This window comes from Schistocerca serialis, chromosome 1 (assembly GCF_023864345.2).
Source record: "Schistocerca serialis cubense isolate TAMUIC-IGC-003099 chromosome 1, iqSchSeri2.2, whole genome shotgun sequence".
Lineage (NCBI taxonomy): Eukaryota > Metazoa > Arthropoda > Insecta > Orthoptera > Acrididae > Schistocerca > Schistocerca serialis.
Window position 1 is genome coordinate 1011407458 of NC_064638.1, and position 22066 is coordinate 1011429523.

Here is a 22066-nt window from a genome sequence, read left to right on the forward strand (position 1 = left end):
ATTTCACATTGGAAACACAATTACTCAAAATAAATACGTATTACAGGATTTTTAAGACAACTACTGACACCAATACCGTGACTGCTTCCTGCACGTTGTATTACTTGTACTGGCCTCCCAGCACTGTGAATATTTTGAAGATAGACTGCGAGCTAAATGTTGTAGAATCTGTACTTCCACTTTCTCCAGTGCTATTGGTCTATGCTATCACAAGGGAAATTGCTTGCTGGAACACATTTCTAATACTTTTTGAGTATGTAAATAAAATGAATTTATCTCTGGCAAATTTCAAGGACAGAAATAAATATTCTCAAATACAAAATAATCTTTTATGTCAGAATAATCTGATCACTTTTTTATTAGCTGTTGCTATATATGCTGTGTATGTACTTTGCACTGAACACACAGTGCTGCATATGAGAAATTAGGTCCAACCGTTACCAGTACACTATTTGATCTGCAGAAAGACTTCAAATACTGAACTTTTAAACTTTTGAAAACTTTTTACAATGTGCAGTATGTATTTTCAATTCTTTTACATGTCTGTAGACAACTTTCATGGAAACAAAATCACGATGCCTGAATATAATTACTTATATTACATGGTAATAATGATAGAGTATCATAAGCAGACAAATTATGTATAATGTTTGTTTATAAGTGGCACAATACATGCTGTGTAATTACAAAATAGAAACAGCATCAACTGAAACAGCAAGTTTGTTTCTTGCCAATGTACTACTTCAATTAGAGAGATGCCCCAAAGGGGGAAAAGTTAATCGCCTGAATACTTTTCACAACACTCAGTATGCACTTTTCACCCTTTTTGCCCTTGGGCAAGCTTCACAGCCAAAAATCAGAGTACAATCATATAATTGTTTCTGTAACATTGGACTTTCATCATATTGTGAAGTGATGAATGTGAAGTTTTTGCTTAACTGGCGAAATAAATTCTGTGTATTTACATTATATATGGAATAAGTATTGTAGTCCCCCCCATGAACCATGGACCTTGCCGTTGGTGGGGAGGCTTGCGTGCCTCAGCGATACAGATAGCCGTACCGTAGGTGCAACCACAACGGAGGGGTATCTGTTGAGAGGCCAGACAAACGTGTGGTTCCTGAAGAGGGGCAGCAGCCTTTTCAGTAGTTGCAAGGGCAACAGTCTGGATGATTGACTGATCTGGCCTTGTAACAATAACCAAAACGGCCTTGCTGTGCTGGTACTGCGAACGGCTGAAAGCAAGGGGAAACTACAGCCGTAATTTTTCCCGAGGGCATGCAGCTTTACTGTATGATTACATGATGATGGCGTCCTCTTGGGTAAAATATTCCGGAGGTAAAATAGTCCCCCATTCGGATCTCCGGGCGGGGACTACTCAAGAGGATGTCGTTATCAGGAGAAAGAAAACTGGTGTTCTACGGATCGGAGCGTGGAATGTCAGATCCCTTAATCGGGCAGGTAGGTTAGAAAATTTAAAAAGGGAAATGGATAGGTTGAAGTTAGATATAGTGGGAATTAGTGAAGTTCGGTGGCAGGAGGAACAAGACTTCTGGTCAGGTGACTACAGGGTTATAAACACAAAATCAAATAGGGGGAATGCAGGAGTAGGTTTAATAATGAATAGGAAAATAGGAATGCGGGTAAGCTACTACAAACAGCATAGTGAACGCATTATTGTGGCCAAGATAGATACGAAGCCCACACCTACTACAGTAGTACAAGTTTATATGCCAACTAGCTCTGCAGATGACGAAGAAATTGAAGAAATGTATGATGAAATAAAAGAAATTATTCAGATTGTGAAGGGAGACGAAAATTTAATAGTCATGGGTGACTGGAATTCGAGTGTAGGAAAAGGGAGAGAAGGAAACATAGTAGGTGAATATGGATTGGGGGACAGAAATGAAAGAGGAAGCCGCCTGGTAGAATTTTGTACAGAGCACAACATAATCATAACTAACACTTGGTTTAAGAATCATGAAAGAAGGTTGTATACATGGAAGAACCCTGGAGATACTAAAAGGTATCAGATAGATTATATAATGGTAAGACAGAGATTTAGGAACCAGGTTTTAAATTGTAAGACATTTCCAGGGGCAGATGTGGACTCTGACCACAATCTATTGGTTATGACCTGTAGATTAAAACTGAAGAAACTGCAAAAAGGTGGGAATTTAAGGAGATGGGACCTGGATAAACTAAAAGAACCAGAGGTTGTACAGAGATTCAGGGAGAGCATAAGGGAGCAATTGACAGGAATGGGGGAAATAAATACAGTAGAAGAAGAATGGGTAGCTTTGAGGGATGAAGTAGTGAAGGCAGCAGAGGATCAAGTAGGTAAAAAGACGAGGGCTAGTAGAAATCCTTGGGTAACAGAAGAAATATTGAATTTAATTGATGAAAGGAGAAAATATAAAAATGCAGTAAGTGAAACAGGCAAAAAGGAATACAAATGTCTCAAAAATGAGATCGACAGGAAGTGCAAAATGGCTAAGCAGGGATGGCTAGAGGACAAATGTAAGGATGTAGAGGCCTATCTCACTAGGGGTAAGATAGATACCGCCTACAGGAAAATTAAAGAGACCTTTGGAGATAAGAGAACGACTTGTATGAATATCAAGAGCTCAGATGGAAACCCAGTGCTAAGCAAAGAAGGGAAAGCAGAAAGGTGGAAGGAGTATATAGAGGGTCTATACAAGGGCGATGTACTTGAGGACAATATTATGGAAATGGAAGAGGATGTAGATGAAGATGAAATGGGAGATACGATACTGCGTGAAGAGTTTGACAGAGCACTGAAAGACCTGAGTCGAAACAAGGCCCCCGGAGTAGACAATATTCCATTGGAACTACTGACGGCCGTGGGAGAGCCAGTCCTGACAAAACTCTACCATCTGGTGAGCAAGATGTATGAAACAGGCGAAATACCCTCAGACTTCAAGAAGAATATAATAATTCCAATCCCAAAGAAAGCAGGTGTTGACAGATGTGAAAATTACCGAACTATCAGCTTAATAAGTCACAGCTGCAAAATACTAACACGAATTCTTTACAGACGAATGGAAAAACTAGTAGAAGCCAACCTCGGGGAAGATCAGTTTGGATTCCGTAGAAACACTGGAACACGTGAGGCAATACTGACCTTACGACTTATCTTAGAAGAAAGATTAAGGAAAGGCAAACCTACTTTTCTAGCATTTGTAGACTTAGAGAAAGCTTTTGACAATGTTGACTGGAATACTCTCTTTCAAATTCTAAAGGTGGCAGGGGTAAAATACAGGGAGCGAAAGGCTATTTACAATTTGTACAGAAACCAGATGGCAGTTATAAGAGTCGAGGGACATGAAAGGGAAGCAGTGGTTGGGAAGGGAGTAAGACAGGGTTGTAGCCTCTCCCCGATGTTGTTCAATCTGTATATTGAGCAAGCAGTAAAGGAAACAAAAGAAAAATTCGGAGTAGGTATTAAAATTCATGGAGAAGAAATAAAAACTTTGAGGTTCGCCGATGACATTGTAATTCTGTCAGAGACAGCAAAGGACTTGGAAGTGCAGTTGAATGGAATGGACAGTGTCTTGAAAGGAGGATATAAGATGAACATCAACAAAAGCAAAACAAGGATAATGGAATGTAGTCTAATTAAGTCGGGTGATGCTGAGGGAATTAGATTAGGAAATGAGGCACTTAAAGTAGTAAAGGAGTTTTGCTATTTGGGGAGCAAAATAACTGATGATGGTCGAAGTAGAGAGGATATAAAATGTAGACTGGCAATGGCAAGGAAAGCGTTTCTGAAGAAGAGAAATTTGTTAACATCCAGTATTGATTTAAGTGTCAGGAAGTCATTTCTGAAAGTATTCGTATGGAGTGTAGCCATGTATGGAAGTGAAACATGGACGATAAATAGTTTAGACAAGAAGAGAATAGAAGCTTTCGAAATGTGGTGCTACAGAAGAATGCTGAAGATTAGATGGGTAGATCATGTAACTAATGAGGAAGTATTGAATAGGATTGGGGAGAAGAGAAGTTTGTGGCACAACTTGACCAGAAGAAGGGATCGGTTGGTAGGGCATGTTCTGAGGCATCAATGGATCACCAATTTAGTATTGGAGGGCAGCGTGGAGGGTAAAAATCGTAGAGGGAGACCACGAGATGAATACACTAAGCAGATTCAGAAGGATGTAGGTTGCAGTAGGTACTGGGAGATGAAAAAGCTTGCACAGGATAGAGTAGCATGGAGAGCTGCATCAAACCAGTCTCAGGACTGAAGACCACAACAACAACAAGTATTGTAGTATCTAAAAGACTATATCTGTTTGTTTCCAATATATTTCTTCATCTTAAGGGGCACCTGAAACTCACAAGCACCTGATACTTGAACTTTAAACATACGTATTTTCAAGTCCTGCTTTATGTCGCTAGGTAAATTTCAATGTCAAAAGTCATAATATCCAAATTTAACTATCTACATTATGCGGTAATAATTTTACCATATTGTGAGCAAAAGTGCATATACATACGGGTTTTATTTTGTTGGTGCAATGCATGCTGTGAAGTTATGAACAGAACATACATTGTAGCATCTGAAACATTGTCTGTCTCAGCAACTTACTCCATCTGAAGAAATTGTTTGAATACTTTTTATACACATTTTATCAATTTTCCAGTCTTCCTTCTTGATTTGGGCTCTGGACGGGCAATGATGAAGTTACAATTAGCTTTTTATACTGTCTTTTTTTTACACTTTTGCATTTCTTGTTTTTTCTTTCTTTAAGTAATTTATTCAGACATGTCAAATAATTCCGATTATCAGTTTCAATTCCCGATGATCAGTAATGCTTCTTTTTATGACAAATCTTGAAAGTGTACAACATATAATTGTACATTTCAAGTTTTGCATTGGTGTCCAGTTTCCTGGCACACACACTTGTTTTGTGGAAAGCACATACCTGCTTCCATTGAATGTTCACTCACAATAGCATTCAGAAAATGCCTCCCTGTGCATCATAGGAGGATCCTCGTCATCAAAGCACTTTCCTCTACCAATTTTTCTCTGTTCTGTTGCATATTTTTCTACAATCTTCCTAACATGAGATAGGTGAAAATCTGTGAGGGCTTTTTTTTGTATTGTACCTGACCTGCAGAGAACACTAGCATTGAGAATGCACTAAAACAGAAAGTGAAAAAAAAATAAAATAAAAATTAAAAAAAAAAAAATCTTATACCATTTCTCAATCTTACACAATGATGTTACTGAACTGAGAACATATCACAACCAAGGTTGCCACGAATTTCCCCAAGTGAAATTCCCTGATTTCCAGACAAGTTCTAGCATTTTTACCTGACAAATTTTGAGATCTCAAAGGTAAATAAAGACATAAGTTGACAAAAAAATTTAAGGAATTTCGTATTTATCCCCATGTGTGCAAAAATCTTAAGTACTAACATCAACATCTTTTGTAATGAACTATTTTTAGATGGAGAAAGCAAGCCAAATGGTATCTGTGTTTCATTATGACCACTTATTTTATTTCTGAGAAAGCAAGCCAAATGCTATCTGTGTTTCATTATGACCATTGTTATTTTATTTCTATAAAACTAAACACACTTGGTGACAAAAATACGCATTTCCTCGGAGTCGCAAGACAGATTTAAAATACTTTCACTTGTTTCAGAAAAAACCTCAGGTGTCTGGAAAGAAGTGTATGAGGCAGGAAAGAGTTGTGTAAACCAACATTATAGGTGATTGCCAATAAAATGTTGGTTCTACTTTTATGTTTATTCTCAATTATTACCCACTGTGTTATGTCTATTATTTTACAGATATTGTGCTATTTTTCTTCCGAGAAATATACAAGAACATATCGAACAAACCACCAGCGACTGCCATAATTTTATCCTTCTTCTTGTCTATATTTTCTAATATATAAATTCCTTTCCAGGTGCCCAAATGTACTAGAATAAATAAAATGTCTATGAAATGCCACACCATACAAGGTACTTGCAGTGAGACAGTCATAATTCCTGAAATTCATCACCTGTGGCCTCTAGCCTGCCGAGGAGCACGCAGTCCTGGGTCCATGGATAAACCACGAAAATCTGCAGCATTATGACACACACACACACACACACACACACACACACACACATATACACAAATCATCCAGGCACAACTCATGCACACATGACCACCGTCACAGGCTGCTGCGTCAACAATCTCTGAGGATTAGATCCAAACAAAGCACTCCTCATGCCTCCCTGCCTCTCATTGGCAGCTGCTAGGCTAGCGGCAAGAAATGGCAGCAGCTCTGACTGCAAGTTGAGGGGAGTGACAGGAAAGGGAGAAAGGAAGCAGCACCCAGCCAGTGACAATGCATGGCATCTCAGTAATCAAACCATATCATCTACTGAGACCAAAACGAAATTTTTCCGGTTTTTTCTTCTTCAAATTTCCCTGATACTACTAAAATTCCCTCATTTTCTGAACATGTGTCAACCCTGCCACAACAGTAAACTGCACTTCTACTCACGTTGTAATCTACACTACACTGGAGTTTACCGATTTTCTTGCCAGTATTTCTGTCAGTATTCTCAGTATCAATCATTTGTTTAGAGTTTCAGTGGCCAACAACCATACTTCTCTTATCACAATACCTGGTGGTAATCATTCTGTCAGTTATTTCAAGTCCTATTTCTCCACATTTCATTTAACTCTACAGTTTTGGCATGTTGCACCTGTTACAAAAAACACCACATGTGGTTGCTGACAGGTTGTGGAGGAATGGGTCTGCACTGGAACATCAATATTGACGTTCACAGTATGTCATGTTCCAAATATAGTTTCATACGCGTTGCCATTACATAATCTTTTCCTTACATTGTAGAACCCAGTTCTGTTGTTGTGCTGGTATATACAAGGCATTCTAAAACGCATCCAGTCTAACAGTCACACATCATAAACGTCCATTCCAAATCGACTTCATTTTGAAGGAACATATTGTTTGAAATATAATCAATCTTCGAACAAGAGACATTGGTCAATGCACAGCTTCCGACATGGACTAAATGTGTTGCCAAAAGTCTTATGAACGTTATCATCAAAATCCCTAATTTCAACCAAACTGTTGTCTCCAGTATCTCCACAATGCCACTAAATTGTAGCATTTTCAAAAGCGAAATAAAATGTATTGGAACATAATTTCACTGAAAACTGTAGTGTTCAAAGTATATTATGGACCAATAATCGCCTATCCTCAACTATTTAACTTGAGCCGTTTGGAGACACAAACAGCAACAAAGTACTGAAGTTCCTCAAATCCAGTATCATTCCACACTGACATTCTAAAATGTCACAGATGCATGAATATTTGCATTGGTGTTATGTAAAATCTAATCATTTTATCTGCCGTAAAATGATACAAGTCTTCTTAAAGGAATATAATAAAAAATGACAAAACACTCTAGTCAGTAACCAGTTGATATTAATGCTCCAAGCCAGCTCATCAAATGCAAGCTTTAATCTGTTGTTCTCAATCAAAAGTGTCACTAGAGCAAGCTCTTTTCACTATCACATTCTGATTCTTGAGATTCTGAATATTTACTGGCTGACCTTCTTGCGGAAAAATGAAACTGGCGTAATGCACCTGCCAATGTACAGGGCTGAGGATTATTACTTCAAGATTCCATTTAAGGCTACTCATTACCACCAACATCAGAGAATCCACTATCACTGCCACTCCTTGTGAGTATCTCTAAAATCTCCCCATCTGTGCAACCACAGCAAATGGCATTTCTCTCCCAGAACAAAAGAATGCAAAGTTGATACAGACAAAAACATGCAAAGCAAAACTGAAATCTGCAGTGAGGAACCACACCAGTGAATGTAGATGCTCACTCTAAATAGGCAGCTGAATCTCTAACTGGAAAAAACGCTGCTAAAATTCAGCTCTGTATTTTAACACTTATAGAACAGGCAGGTACCTGCAGCTCAGCACACTAAAACTTGTTTGCAGCAGTGGGGGTCTGTGAACATGTCAACAGCACTTCACAGAAACACTGATACTGCACATAAAAGAGAGACCACTGCATAATAACCACAAAACAATGCATAGACTACACACACAGAGATGCTGAATGAAACATGCTTGGCTGTTCAGAGGGCAATGAGTAAACTCTTAAGTGAATACCATAGCAGGAACTGCTAAACACTCTTTCACAATACCTGAAGATTCTGGCTACATGGTAAAGACCGATAGTGGCACCAATGTCAATGTTCAGTCCCTAGCAATTGAGACAGGGACAGAACAGAGTAGCAAAGCAAAAGCTGAAATGCTTAACTCTGCTTTCAAATGTTCCTTTCCTAAGGATACTCCAGGAGAATTGCAACAATTTAATCCTTGGTACCACTGGAAAGATGAGTGAAGTCAGTAATGGTTTTAGTGGTGTCGATAAACAGCTGAATCATTAAAACTGAACAAAGCTCCAGGGCCCGATGTACTCCCTATCACATTCTATATTGAATTTGCGGCTGAGTTAGCCCCTCTTCTAACTAAAGTCTATTGCAGATCTCCCTAACAAAAAACTATGCCCAGTTCTTCTAAATAGGCAAAGGTCACACCTGTCCATAAGAAGGGTAACAGAAGTGATCCACAAAACTATTGTCCAATATCGTTGACATCCATTCATTTTAAAATCATAGAACATATTCCGAGCTCAAATATCAAGAGGTATCTCGAATGGAATGAGCTCCTCCATACCAACCAGCATGGGTTCTGAATCATCAATCATGTGAAACTGAACCTGAACTTTTATCTCATGACAACTGAAAGCTTTGGACCAAGGCAGCCAGGAAGGTGCAGCACGTCTTGATTACTGAAAAGCATTTGACTCAACATCATACCCACACTTATGGTCAAAAGTTCAATCATATGGGGTATCAAGCGAAATTTGTGACTGGATTAATGATGTTTTGGTATGAAGGACACAGCATGTAATCTTGGTTGGCATGTCAATGTCAAATTTGGAAGTAACTACAGGTGTGCCCCAGGGAAGTGTGTTACAACACTTGCTGTTAATGTTTTATATTACCGTATTTACTCGAATCTAAGCCGCACTTTTTTTCCGGTTTTTGTAATCCAAAAAACCGCCTGCAGCTTAGAATTGAGTGCAAAGTAAGTGGAAGTTCTGAAAAATGTTGGTAGGTGCCGCCACAACTAACTTCTGCCGTCGAATATATGTAGCGCTACACAGGCTTGCTTTGCACGCACCAAGATAAATACTGACGCCAAAATCTCTGCATCAGTAAATAAATTAAAAAAAGATGGAAGACAAGCTTTTTTTCTCTGCCCCGAGTTTCGACCACTGCATTTTCATACATTATCCAACGAAGCAAATACAAATTCCGTATTGTTCATCTTCGAATGTAGCAGCATTTCAGTGTACTACGAAAATGCGACTGGCAAGACTGTCTGGGGTTTTTGTCAATATGGCCAACTCTACATTCTGAACTTTTTCTTACCTGTGGGAAGAGATGGTTGCTAATAGGAACTTTTATGAATTGTGAATCACCCGCCGTATTCTCTTCACCATAAGAATAATATGAATATAAACATTTTGCCATGTATTGTTTCGTGTTTGCTGCTATCTCATTTAAATCCTGTCTGCCTAATAAACTACGAAACTAGAGTGAGACAACAGCAAACGCGGAAGAATATACATATCATGTCATGTTTATATTCGTATTATTCTTATGCCTAATAGTGATACAGTCAGAAATGAAGCACGGCAATTGACTAGATTTTTAAATCTAAGATGACTAATTTCTGTGCAGAGTGTAATGTACTAAAGATGCGTCTGCAAAGGCTTTCAAACGGAGAAAATTTTTCGCTAAACTCTCGTTCAGAACATCTTCTCATACGCAGTCTACTATTTGGTTCTTGTTGATCATTATCAAAGAAAGCAGCAGTGTAAGTAACAACAAATAGCAGTCCCTTGCCATTGTTTCGCTAATGAGACAATTCCTCTCTCTCTCTTTTTTCCCCCATTGTAAGTGGCAGTAGCGAGCACAAAAGCAAGCCATGCCGCGAGCGGCGACAGGCCGTAAACACTCATTATCAGAATGCAACAAAAAGTGCATGACACAGTACAGTAACGCATTTTCAGCTTAGAGTGAAGTAAACACCTATAACAAGAGAACAGCATTTACCAGATCAAAGCAAAATATAGCGATTCAAACCAGAAGAAGCACGTGAAAAAGGAAGGGTACCCGTATAAATACGGACGGAGCACCTGACGTATAGCAATGGCTACCTGGTAAAGCTTAAGTGCTAAGCTTACGACTCGAACCAAACTACTGTTGCTGTATCGTCATTCATTCGACCTAAATTGTGTATCATATTAAAATGGACCAACTTTGTTTCGATTTGGAGGTGCGGTCTAAAACTTTTCTCTCCCCTTGAATTTCGAGTCTCAAATTTCAGGTGTGGCTTAGATTCGGGAAATCTTTTTTTCCTTGACTTCGAGTCTCATTTTTCAGGTGCGGCTTAGATTCGAGTAAATACGGTAATGTTATTGCAGATAATATAAATACAGGATTGCCAAAAGTTTCCCTAAGTAAAATTTCCTGATTTCCAGACAACTTTAAGCTTTTTTCCCCCGACAGATTTTGTGATCTCGAGGGTGAGTAAAGACTTAAGTTGACTTTAAATATAAGGATTTCTGTATTACTAAACATGTGAGCAAATATCTTAAGTACTACCATCAACATCTTTTGTTACAAACCGTTTTAGATGGAGAAAGCAAGCCAAATGGTATATGTATTTCATTAAGACCACTGTTGTTGTTTTATTTCAATAAAACTAAACACATTTGGTGACAAAAATATGCATTTCCTTGGAATCACAAGACAGATTTCAAATACCTTCAGTGATTTCAGAAATAACCTAACAAAAAAGTAGGGCTCTTGGAACAAGTGTGTAAGGCGAGGAAGAGTTGTGTAAACTAGCACTATAAGTGACCACCAATGAAATGTTGGTTCTACTATGTTTGTTATTGTCTGCTATTACCCACTGTGTTACGTTATTTTAGAGGTATTATGTGTGCACCCGCTTAGCTGAGTGGTAACGTATTTGCCTACCATACAGCAGGCCCGGGTTGGAGATTTTCTCCACTCAGGACTGGGTGTTGTGTTGTCCTTGTCATTTCATGATCACCAACATGCAAGTCCCCCAATGCAGCATCACCTGAACGAAGACTTGCAATTCGACATCCGAACATTCTTTCTAATATATCAACTACTTTCAAAGTACCAAAATGTAACAGAATAAATAAAATGTCTATGATTCACCACACTGTGCAATGTACTTGTGGTGAGACAGTCGCAGTTCCTGAAATCCGTTGCCTGGGGCCTCCAACGTGCTGAGGAGTACCGCAGTCCTGGTGGGTCCATGGATATACCACAAAAATTTGAAGCATTATGCCACCCACAAACAGACCTGGCCTACGGACAGGTGAGGTCAGTGCAGTGTGGCAGGACCAGATGGACAGGGCCCATGATTTAGTGGGAAACGATAGGCTTCAGAATGGCAAGCCCGATCAGTTAGAGATACCTGCAGAAACGGGCTGCAGTTTTGGCCCATGGTGGAAGTCCACTTGTGTGGCCAGCTTTTAATGTGTCACAGACACCTTATTGACGAAATGAGACTGATGATCAATTCATGCAAGAGATAACTTGCGCAAATACTCTGAGAATCAATACTCCTGAGGATAGGTAAGAACTCACCATCAAGATGATTGCTGAACCACAGACAGGCACGTAGAAAAGATAATTGTGGTGTCACCGCCAGACACCACACTTGCTAGGTGGTAGCTTAAATTGGCCGCGGTCCATTTAGTACATGTCGGACCCGCGTGTCGCCACTGTGTGATCGCAGACCGAGCGCCACCACAAGGCAGGTCTCAAGTTACGGAATAGCACTCGCCCCAGTTGTACGACGACTTTGCTAGCGACTACACTGACGAAGACTTTCTCTCATTTGCCGAGAGACAGTTAGAATAGCCTTCAGCTAAGTCCATGGCTACAACCTAGCAAGGTGCCATTAGCCTTACATAGTTTGATAGTTATCGTATGAAATGTCTCATCAAGAACGTTGTAAACCAAAGGAAGATATAAAAGTTAAGTATTCGAGGAACTGCATACTTTTCTTATTAACATTCACTACTTATCCTGTTCCAGAATTCACGCCCGTCTGCATTAGATAGCGTGCATTTCGGCCTCCTCTATCTACAAGGTGTTGGCACATTTGCCAACACATCAATAATCACACTCACAACTGAATTTTCTGGCACAGCCTCTGTCAGAAAAGTAGAGGATGCACACTTTCACATAACAACTCAGACACAACGCATGCACACATGACCACCACCTCCAGCTGCTGCATCAACAGTCTCAGAATCAGATACATAAAAAGCACTCCTCATGCTTCCCTGCCTCTTTGTTGGTAGCTACTAGGCTAGTGGGCAAGAAGTGGTGGCAGCACTGACTGCAAGTTGAGGGGAATGGTAGGAAGGCAAGAAGCAGTAAGAATGAGGAAGTATGGAAGCAGTGTACATACTCAGTTGCGCCCAGGTGTGACTATACATGACATCTGAGTAAACAAACCATTTCATCTACTGAGACAAATTTCCATGACTTCCCCAACACGTTAGAAATTCCCTGATTTCCAGAACTTGTGGCAACCCTGAAATAGTAATCTCAGCCTTTTTGCAGATGATGCATCATCTATAATGAAGCACTATCTGAAAGAAGCTGCATAAACAGTCAGTCAGATCTTGGTAAGAAGTGGTGCAAAGATTAGCAACTTGTTTCAAGTGTTCACAAATGTAAAATTGTGCACTTCACAAAACGAAAAAAACTTAGTACCCTATGACTATAATGTCAATGAGTGACTGTTGGAATCAGCCAACTCATACAAATACTTGAGTGGAACACAGGATCAATTGTGGGTAAAGTAGGTGGTAGACTTCGGTTTATTGGTTGAATACTGGGAAAGTGCAGTCAATCTACAAAGGAGATGGACAACAAATTACTCGTGCAACCCACTCTAGAAATTGCTCAAGTGTGTGGGACCCTTACCAAATAGGACTAACAAGGGATATCGAACATATACAGAAAAGGTGGGACGAATGGTCACAGGTTTGTTTGGTACATGGGAGAGAGTCACAGTGATGCTGAAGAAACTAAACTGGCAGACTTGAAGATAGATGTAAACTATCCCGAGATAGTCTACTAACAAAGTTACAAGACCTGACAATAGGCCTAAATAATGATTCTATGAATATACCACCATTCCCTACATACCATGCACATAGGGATTACGAGGACAAGGTAAGAAGAATTACAACAAGCACAGTGGCATTCAAACGATCATTCTTCCTGCATCCATTTGTGAATGGAATGGGAAGAAACCCTAATAACTAGTACACAGGATGTACTCTCTGCCATGCACTTTGCAGTGGTTTTCAGAGTAAGGTTATGGACACAGATTGACAGTACCTGAGGAGCTGCATAGCATGACGGTTTAACCTGTCCACTGTAGTCAAATGAGTAACTAATTACTTTCCCAGAATTAACAATATGACATTAAGATAATCTTCTGTCTGTGCCTGGCAGGGGCTGACAACTGAATGTCACAAACACAGGTAAAATGAAATGCAATGTCCTTGTATTATTTGCAAAGGACACACAAAAATGGGTGGTGGTATTATTATTATTATTATTGGCCACATTGGACCACTTTACTAACTCCACATTCCACTTTTCTTTGCCCCACCACCCAAAAGTTTCCAACCCTCTGTCTTATCACTCACTTCCTATTCACATCCCCACCCTTATTGTGTGCCACTCTCTGCCAACAGACCCACTCGCCTTTCCCCTTCCCCACTCCTCTCCTTTGGTTGGTTGGTTGGTTTAAAGGCGGGAGAAGGGACCAACCTACAAGGTCATCGGTCCCTTGTTCCTAATAAAACAATGCCAAAAGTGTAAGAATAAGACGGACGAAACATATAACACAAAACAGAAAGCAAGGAAAAGCCACAAGAATGAAGGGAAGGCAACAAACACTAAAAGGAACAAATGAGGACAAGAAAAAAAAAAACCAGAGAGATGCTAGAAATAGAAGAGAGTAAAACGTGAAAGCAGATCATAGTGGCTGGCCAACCACGAGAATAAAAGGGGAAAACCAGCCACTCCGCAACACATTAAAACCTCCACCCTGAAAGCACTAGCGTGGAGAACACACAGGGCAAAGGACATGCGCTAAAACCTATATAGAAGTATAAAACCCACTCTCTCAGATAAAACGTAAAACTAAAGCTGCTGTAGAGGCATTGTCGCCCAACACCAAAGGCAGGGTGCTGGGAAAGTTAAAAGTCTGCCGCAGAGTGGCTAAAAATGGGCAGTCCAGCAAGAGGTGGACGACTCATTCGGGAGCCACAACGACAATGAGGTGGGTCCTCGCAATGGAGTAGGTAACCATGCATTAGCCATGTATGGTCATTGCGGAGCCGACAGAGGACAACTGATTCCCTGCGAGAGGCCTGCATGGAAGACTTCCACACATTCATAGTCTCCTTAATGACACGCAGTTTGTTGTGCGTACTGTTACGCCATTCCATCTCCCAAAGCTGGAAAACCCTGCTGTGTAAGAGAGAACGCAGGTCAGCTTCGGAGATGCATATCTCCAGAAGCGGTTTCTGCGTTGCCTGTTTGGCCAGTCTGTCGGCAAGTTCGTTGCTGGGGATTCCGACATGTCCTGGGATCCACACAAACACCACAGTGGGACTGTTCCACGACATAGATGGACTCCTGAATGGATGCTCCTCTCCTTTCCTGCTCCCCATCCCCCCCCCCTCCTCCCCTTCCTGCCCCATAGCTTCCTCCTGCTGCACCTGACGGCAGTCTTGTCACGCCTCCATATAGGCCATGCACACCTCGCCAGGCAGAGCTCTTCTCTCCCCCCACCTGTTTCCTGCTATCCCTAACCATCCCCTCCAGATTGTTGCACATAGCAGTTGCATTACGGTCTGAGCTGCCGAAGTTGGTGGTCATGTCTTTGTGAGATGTGCTTGCCAGTGTGAATGTGTTCCTTTCTCAAGAAGGCTCCTGACAAAAGCTAAGTGTGGAACAGTCTTTTCATTGCGTCTGTCTGCAACTCAATTTGTCATCTTTACAGCAAGTAGCAACCTATCCTTCCTCCTGTATTGTTGATATTTTTTGGTAGCATCTGTGGCAAAACATCAACACAATGTCTGCCACCCTGTCAAGTCTGTAGTCAAACTAAATTCTTCTACAACACGTCAAACAAACTGTTTCACAAACATGTCAAGTTGACCATACATCGGCAAAAATTTGACCAATCTAGTACAAGTTGACAAACTGTTTAACCATGTACAGAGGCCTTAACAGTTGTCTCTTCTATTACTGATGATGTGAAATAACAGCAACCAGGATTGCAACTAGCTTCTATCCATTTCCAGTTACAGCAGGCCAGACAAAATTACCGACTCCAGTTATATGCATTTCAATCTTGAAAGATATTGACACTGTTTTTGCTCCAGTTTACACACCACATGCAATTACATAAAGATTAAATTTAATAACTATAAAGAGCACCAGTAAATTATATCCTTTCAACTGCACTTGACTTCTTGGTTCTCTTCTTAGTATTTTCATAACATATTTTCAAACACTCTCAGTCATGATCTGTCCTGATGTTCTGTGAATTGAAATCAGCAACAACCTTTTTTTTTGCCTTCATGAACTTCGACAAATATTTTTCATATGGGGAGAATTTTTTCAGTGTACTTTCCTCCATCTTTTAACATAATACTTTTGATGACAAATGGTGTTTATTGATGACTACAATCAATACCTAGGGTTGAAGCATGGTAATCATGTCAGTAACCATGCTAACTTAGATCGACACTGAACCCCCTTTGCTCCGCAGGGCAGAGTCCTCAACAGAGTTCAATTTCTGAACTTATATCAAATTGAGCAACAATCAGTGATGTTTATACAATGAGCCCATTGTAACATTACCAGTGTGATAACAAAACTAAAGCTGGGTCTTCATCTAAGTTTTAGAACATACACTACTGCAACCCAACCCACACCTCAGACCAGCCCGTCAGTCAACACCTATAGCTCAAAAAATATTGAAGCAACATACAGTGTCAGTGTTCTAACTCTACAGGCTTTTTAACACTCACTCTCAACTTTATCACAAATGGACTACCAGTCCTACTTCACAAATTTTCTGCAAGAGGCACTACTGCTGCACATTGACAAGGTTACTAAGTTTTTTAAGTTTGGAATAGTATTGAAGTTTACCCTAATGACGATGTGGCAATACATAGGCCTACAATTTTATAACAGCACAGTCCGTAAGTCGAACAACGGTTAGGTAGACTGAATACATACAGATACAACAACGAGCAGTAGACGAGAAGAAGGTAAGCAGTCACAAATATGAAGGGCACACAAATGCAAAAAAGAAGACCACAAGAGAAGACACAATAAAAATACAACAAAAAAATAATAAATGAGACTGACAAATGGAGTATCAGGCCAAGTTTCAGGTAAGGTGAATGGTGACAGCCAACCACATACCACTAATAAGTTCCAACGTGACAGCCAACCACATACCACTAATAAGTTCCAACTCACTGTTTTCAAGTGCTGGTATTGCAAGGTAGCAAATGGGCTGGCCATGTGTTGTGAAGATCACATAACAGCTAGTTTTTTCCAACAAGTTTCACTACACAGCATAGTGATCTCCAGTAGAAATCCTGCCCAATCATCAGTGACATGTTACTAAGCAATATGCCTACTTAGAAATATAAGCTGTGCTTCATGTACAGAATTATACATTTATACTATTTTTTTAGACTGATTGAACACAAGTTATGTATAAAGCACTATATGGAAAAGAAAGGAAGAAGAAGTTGCTCAAAGACAGTCTGTATAAATTAAGGATTCTGCCACATTTTTCACCGACAAAAAGTTCTAAAATAATTCTACATTGTAGTGAGAAGTCACAATTATAATCCATGAAACACGTGAATAATTAACAGCAATTTGGGGTAAATTTATAAACAAACAAGGCACTCACCTCAGCATGTGAAACATGATGGCAATGAAGAGCATAAGTTAAAAATCATTGATTCTAGCTCACGAGATGTTCGGTAATGTGGAATGCTGGAGTGAGCTAGTACAGCAACTTTCCGTTTATTCTTCATGTCCAAACAACTTCTAGCTAAGAGCAGTTTCAAAGTGGCTTTCCAAATCCAAATGGCATAAAAGTTCCATAAAATAGTTCTAGTGAATAATACTCATGTGTGGCATTGTTCTTTATTGACAATGCTACCTTGATATAAGTCTGCAATAACTCAAGCACACATACTAATATAAGAAATATCTATAGTATATAATCGTCATTCCTGTTTCTTCATATTTATCCATGTCCAAAAGTGTTTTAACACTATGATGCCAACATCTATTTTTCATCTAATTATGCAGATGGACTACACAGAGGCTCCATCCCATTCTGAAACTGGAACAGAAAGAAATATATGTATGTATAACTTGTCCTACAAGAAACAAGCTGAAAATCTACACTAAAACAACGTCAAAATGTTAATAATTTCATGGCAGTAAGTACACAACAATTTATTTGAATGATCTATAATTCTGAACACAAAGGTACGTAATTAATTTTCAACAGCAGCCTTCACACTATAATTGCATTAAAAGTATTTTCAACAAATAGATCAGAAAGTGGATAAATAATGATGGCTTGGAGCAAAAAGGGACCCATAATTACCTTTTCACCCTTCACTCTTTAACTAACACACTACATGTACTGAATACTGACAGAGCAGTACTTACCAGTGCTGCCAAAACAAAAACATACTCACTCACTCACTCTCTCTCTCTCTCTCCACTAAATAACACAACTTTCAGAAGGATTAGAAGAGAGGATTATGTTGGAGAAGGTTAGAAAGAAGGGGCATGCCACTCTTAGACACAATATGAGGGATCCACCTCCTTTGACAAAGAGGGGATTTTGCAAACCATACAAACCTTCATATCCAGCATCCAGGTTTAATTTATCACAAATACTCTCTTTTCACACACATAATAAAGTCTGATAACTAATTAAGTAAGGCTCCCTATCCACAACACATACTAAATGCTTTCGAGGGGTCTTATCGCAACGAATGCACCCTTGTGGAACCTACATTACAATAAAATTATTTCAGTACATTCTTCAACTTATTACGGTACATATCTTAAATGTGGATAAAAGGAATTAATGGCAGATTTTTACGTTCATCAACTTTTGAGTGTATATTAACAACGCCTGCAACTTTTTTTTTAATACAATATACACTACTAAAAGATCAGAACAGATACGGCTAATATGAGTCTAGCGTAACTAAAGATCGGATATTTCTTAGCCCGTTGAAACTGCAGGAAAAACGTCGGTCCATGCAAGATATGGGCGAAACAGAACTATAACAAAGTTCATCTTCAAGTACATAGCATAAGAAACATCATAGGCTCCTAACGTGATGAATTAAAGTATGGTAGTCGTTCTTTTCTGGTAATGACAAAATTGTTTCCGATTTAAACAAATACCGTCAAACGACGAGCTAAGTCTCCGTATCAGTGCGTTCTAAAACAAAAACAGAAAAAGGTCTCCTGAAGCCACATCCCCTAATAATTCACACACAAAACACTGCATGTTTCAACACTGGCTACAAATATTGACGATTCAAAAGTGTTTGAAAATATCAGCAGATTTACCCTCTCGGCAGATGATTGCGAAATCCGTATTCACAATATATTTGTCCAAAACGCGAATGTTTACGGGGTAAGCATTAAACAACTCAATATTTGTGAAGACAGTTTGGAACAAACCTGTGTGTTTTCATGGGATGTTAAACCACCCCACTATGGGTCTACACACCCCACTGGAAAGTAAACATGGCTGATTGGCTGCCTTGAATTGCTACTGACCAGAGAACAATGGCGCCACTTGCAGCAATACCGCTGGCCTGAGATGTTTTCCCGCTAACGGTACGAAGTCCAGAAAACTAGAAGTATACAGTCTGTGACATTCAGTCTGAAAGTACTTACATGATTCACATTAGGATTTAAACAATGGAAAACACAAATGCCAAAGGAAACGGAATTACACATTCTGAAATACAAACTGAGCAGATGTTTTTAAAATTAAATTGTTCAAAGCTGACTTTCGATTACCCGAACGCCGATTCAAATAGCCATCAGCAGGTATCGTGGCGTCATTACAATAAACAAAGTAACAGAACTACAAGATAAAACGTACATTGCTTAGCCCACTATCACAGCCTGAAGTTGGCTACGCCACTATAGTCTGTCTGTAAACTAATGAGTGAGCAGCAGCGGTGGTGAAAGTGGCCTTTCCCGTACGATCTCTGCGACTCCTTTACAAGCACACCCAAAATCAGTTTTCCATTTTCTGTCCAGTGTCCAGTAGTGTAGCGCAGCGAGAGGGGATTCATTAAGCCGAGTTTCCACAGGCACATGCTTACCCCCACCACTGCACTCAAATGCACTAAAGTGTTTCTACACGCCTGAAGTGGAAAGGCTGTTTACGCGACTTTCAAGATGGCCACAAACGAGACTATTCGTACGGGAGTTGCGCATCTTTTAGCTGACACTGACGAAGAAAAACCGGGCCCACAGATGATGGAAATGGAAACGGGCACCTCGTACGAATCGTTTGGGATTATCAAACATGATAATAAGGGAGTTGTCTGACGAGGATTATGTTTCGCTCGAAAATTTTTTTATAATGAGTAAAATCAATTTTGAAATATTCTGAGCTATATTTCTGGTTCTGTATAAAAGTCTAATACAACAAATATGCAAGATACCTTGCCAGCTCGCTTTAAGTTACGAGTACCATTGGAATATCTGGCAATGGAATCGCTGCAGTCTGAAGAGCACTATTTCTAAAATTTTACGTTACCTTCAATGTATTGAAGGTAGATCAGAAAGTAAGGTTTTTGTCTCAACAAGTCAGCTCTGTTTCTATTTTCAGATCTTGTCAAGGTTCTGATAGTTCACAGATGCCATAAATATACTGTACATTTGTTTCGCCAATATGGTATCGGTACTTCATTTTGTAACCAAACTTTGTAATACTGTGGAGAACAGTCATTACTCATTGATAGAGACCACGTGAACGCTGTTATATTCAGACAGAATTTTACTGAGGGGCAACAGTAGTTTTAAATGTCTAAAACTACAAATAAATTTCTATTTCAAGGTAATATCTGAACTCAAAGATTCAACAAAAAAATTATCATCATTATACTGAAATAAAAAAGTACCTTTGTAGCACTGGCTGTTCTGTAGTAATATGAACTTCAGCAAGTTACCACTCACAGTTTCCAAATTTCTCAAACCATTTCGTCACTTCAAAATATGGTGTCTTACTCTACCACAAATAAGTGATTATAAAGAGTTTCTGAATGCTAAAGTGATATTCCTATCGCACCATTTAAGAACATTTTGCCACTTTAGAAAGTACTTATATACTTAGTTGCAGCCTAACCTTATTACTTTGGCAGGGCAGTAACTTTGCGTATGCATAACCAAACAATCATAGATCTGTATGTCAAATGACCCAGAACAGGTGCCCCCCCCCCCCTCCCTACTAGTGGAAGCTGCTGAAGCTTCCAAGCGATGGTCGAGGAAGTGACATCGTGTAAGAAAGTAGAATACCTATGAACTTCTGCATAAGTTCGCATGACAGTGTACAAGTTAAGTGTTTCTAGATATAAGTCGACTTATGTGAGTCCTCATGAGGGTATACACTTGTAAGAAATTCATGCCTTTGGAAACCCAGCGTATTTTGTTTGTGTGTTTATAGTTAACCAGTGACATATAGTCCAATTAATATATTTTGTAATATATTTAGTTATTCAGAAGTGATGGATAAGTGTACTACATCACATGAAAATGTGCACAACACAAAGAAGAGGTACCTCTGGAGTAAAGTGCGTTCAGGTGCCCCTAAAGTAATTACAGCTTTTATTAAGGAGTTGTCACAAAAAGAACTCAAGGCGAATATTGCCTAACCCAAGTAAAGGGTTGCAATTTATACAAAAGTCGACCTTGCCACGATAGCATCCATCGGAATGGAATGATAAAATAAACCATTGGGTTAAGTAGCATTGCCAAGAAAGAGCACTAAGAATTTTGGAAAGACATGCATTTTTGTTAACAGCTTCCCAAAATCGGTAATTCGACAAGTGCTGGGGGACTTTCACATAGACGAAAACACAGTGCCTGAATTACGAAAATTAGTTATTGCCACAAGACACTGTGAAATGGTATTTACTGTAAGGTGACCTGTATGTAAAAGAAACATTCCGGTAAATAGAACTGATGTAACCGACAGCCAATGCAAATACTTGACACAAGTAAGGACATTAAGAGACCAAAGTGGTAAGTTCTTTTATATCGATGAAACTTGGGTGGACAACACACAATGTTACTCTTACAAAATGTTGGCAGGGTCGTGGTGCTGACGCCAACATGGGCAATGCAAGTAAAAGCAACAGTGGTGAATACTGGACACAATACTGAGATTCTTTTTTAGTCTACATCAATGTGTCCGCCCCGATAGCTGAGTGATCAGCATGATAGATTGCCATACCATGGGCCCGGATTCGATTCCTGGCTAGGTCAGGGATTTTCACCGCTCAGGGACTGGGTGTTGTGTTGTCTTCATCATCATTTCATCCCCATCCAGCGCGCAGGTCTCCCAACGTGGTGTCAAATGTAATAAGACTTGTACCAAGGGGGCCGGACCTGCCTCGCAAGGCGCCCCTCGACCAATGACGCCAAACGCTCATTACATCAATGTTATCCTCATAAAAATATTTCCATAACATATTATAGATTTATCCGAGTGTTTTCCCAATTTCTGGAACACTTCTAGAACACTGCATTTGC

At 39.6% G+C, this 22066-nt stretch overlaps 1 protein-coding gene across 2 annotated transcripts in view; it reads right to left on the minus strand.

The window, feature by feature from the left end:
- Positions 1–19108, minus strand: part of LOC126413422 (uncharacterized) — a 96185-nt gene extending 77077 nt beyond the window's left edge. For both annotated transcript variants that reach the window (XM_050083264.1, XM_050083263.1), the window contains exons 1-2: positions 18977–19108; positions 17166–17606 (exon numbers count right to left, since the gene is read on the minus strand). The gene's annotated coding sequence lies outside the window, so the exon portion shown is untranslated. The remainder of the gene's footprint in view (positions 1–17165; positions 17607–18976) is intronic.
- Between the last annotated feature and the right edge of the window lie 2958 nt (positions 19109–22066).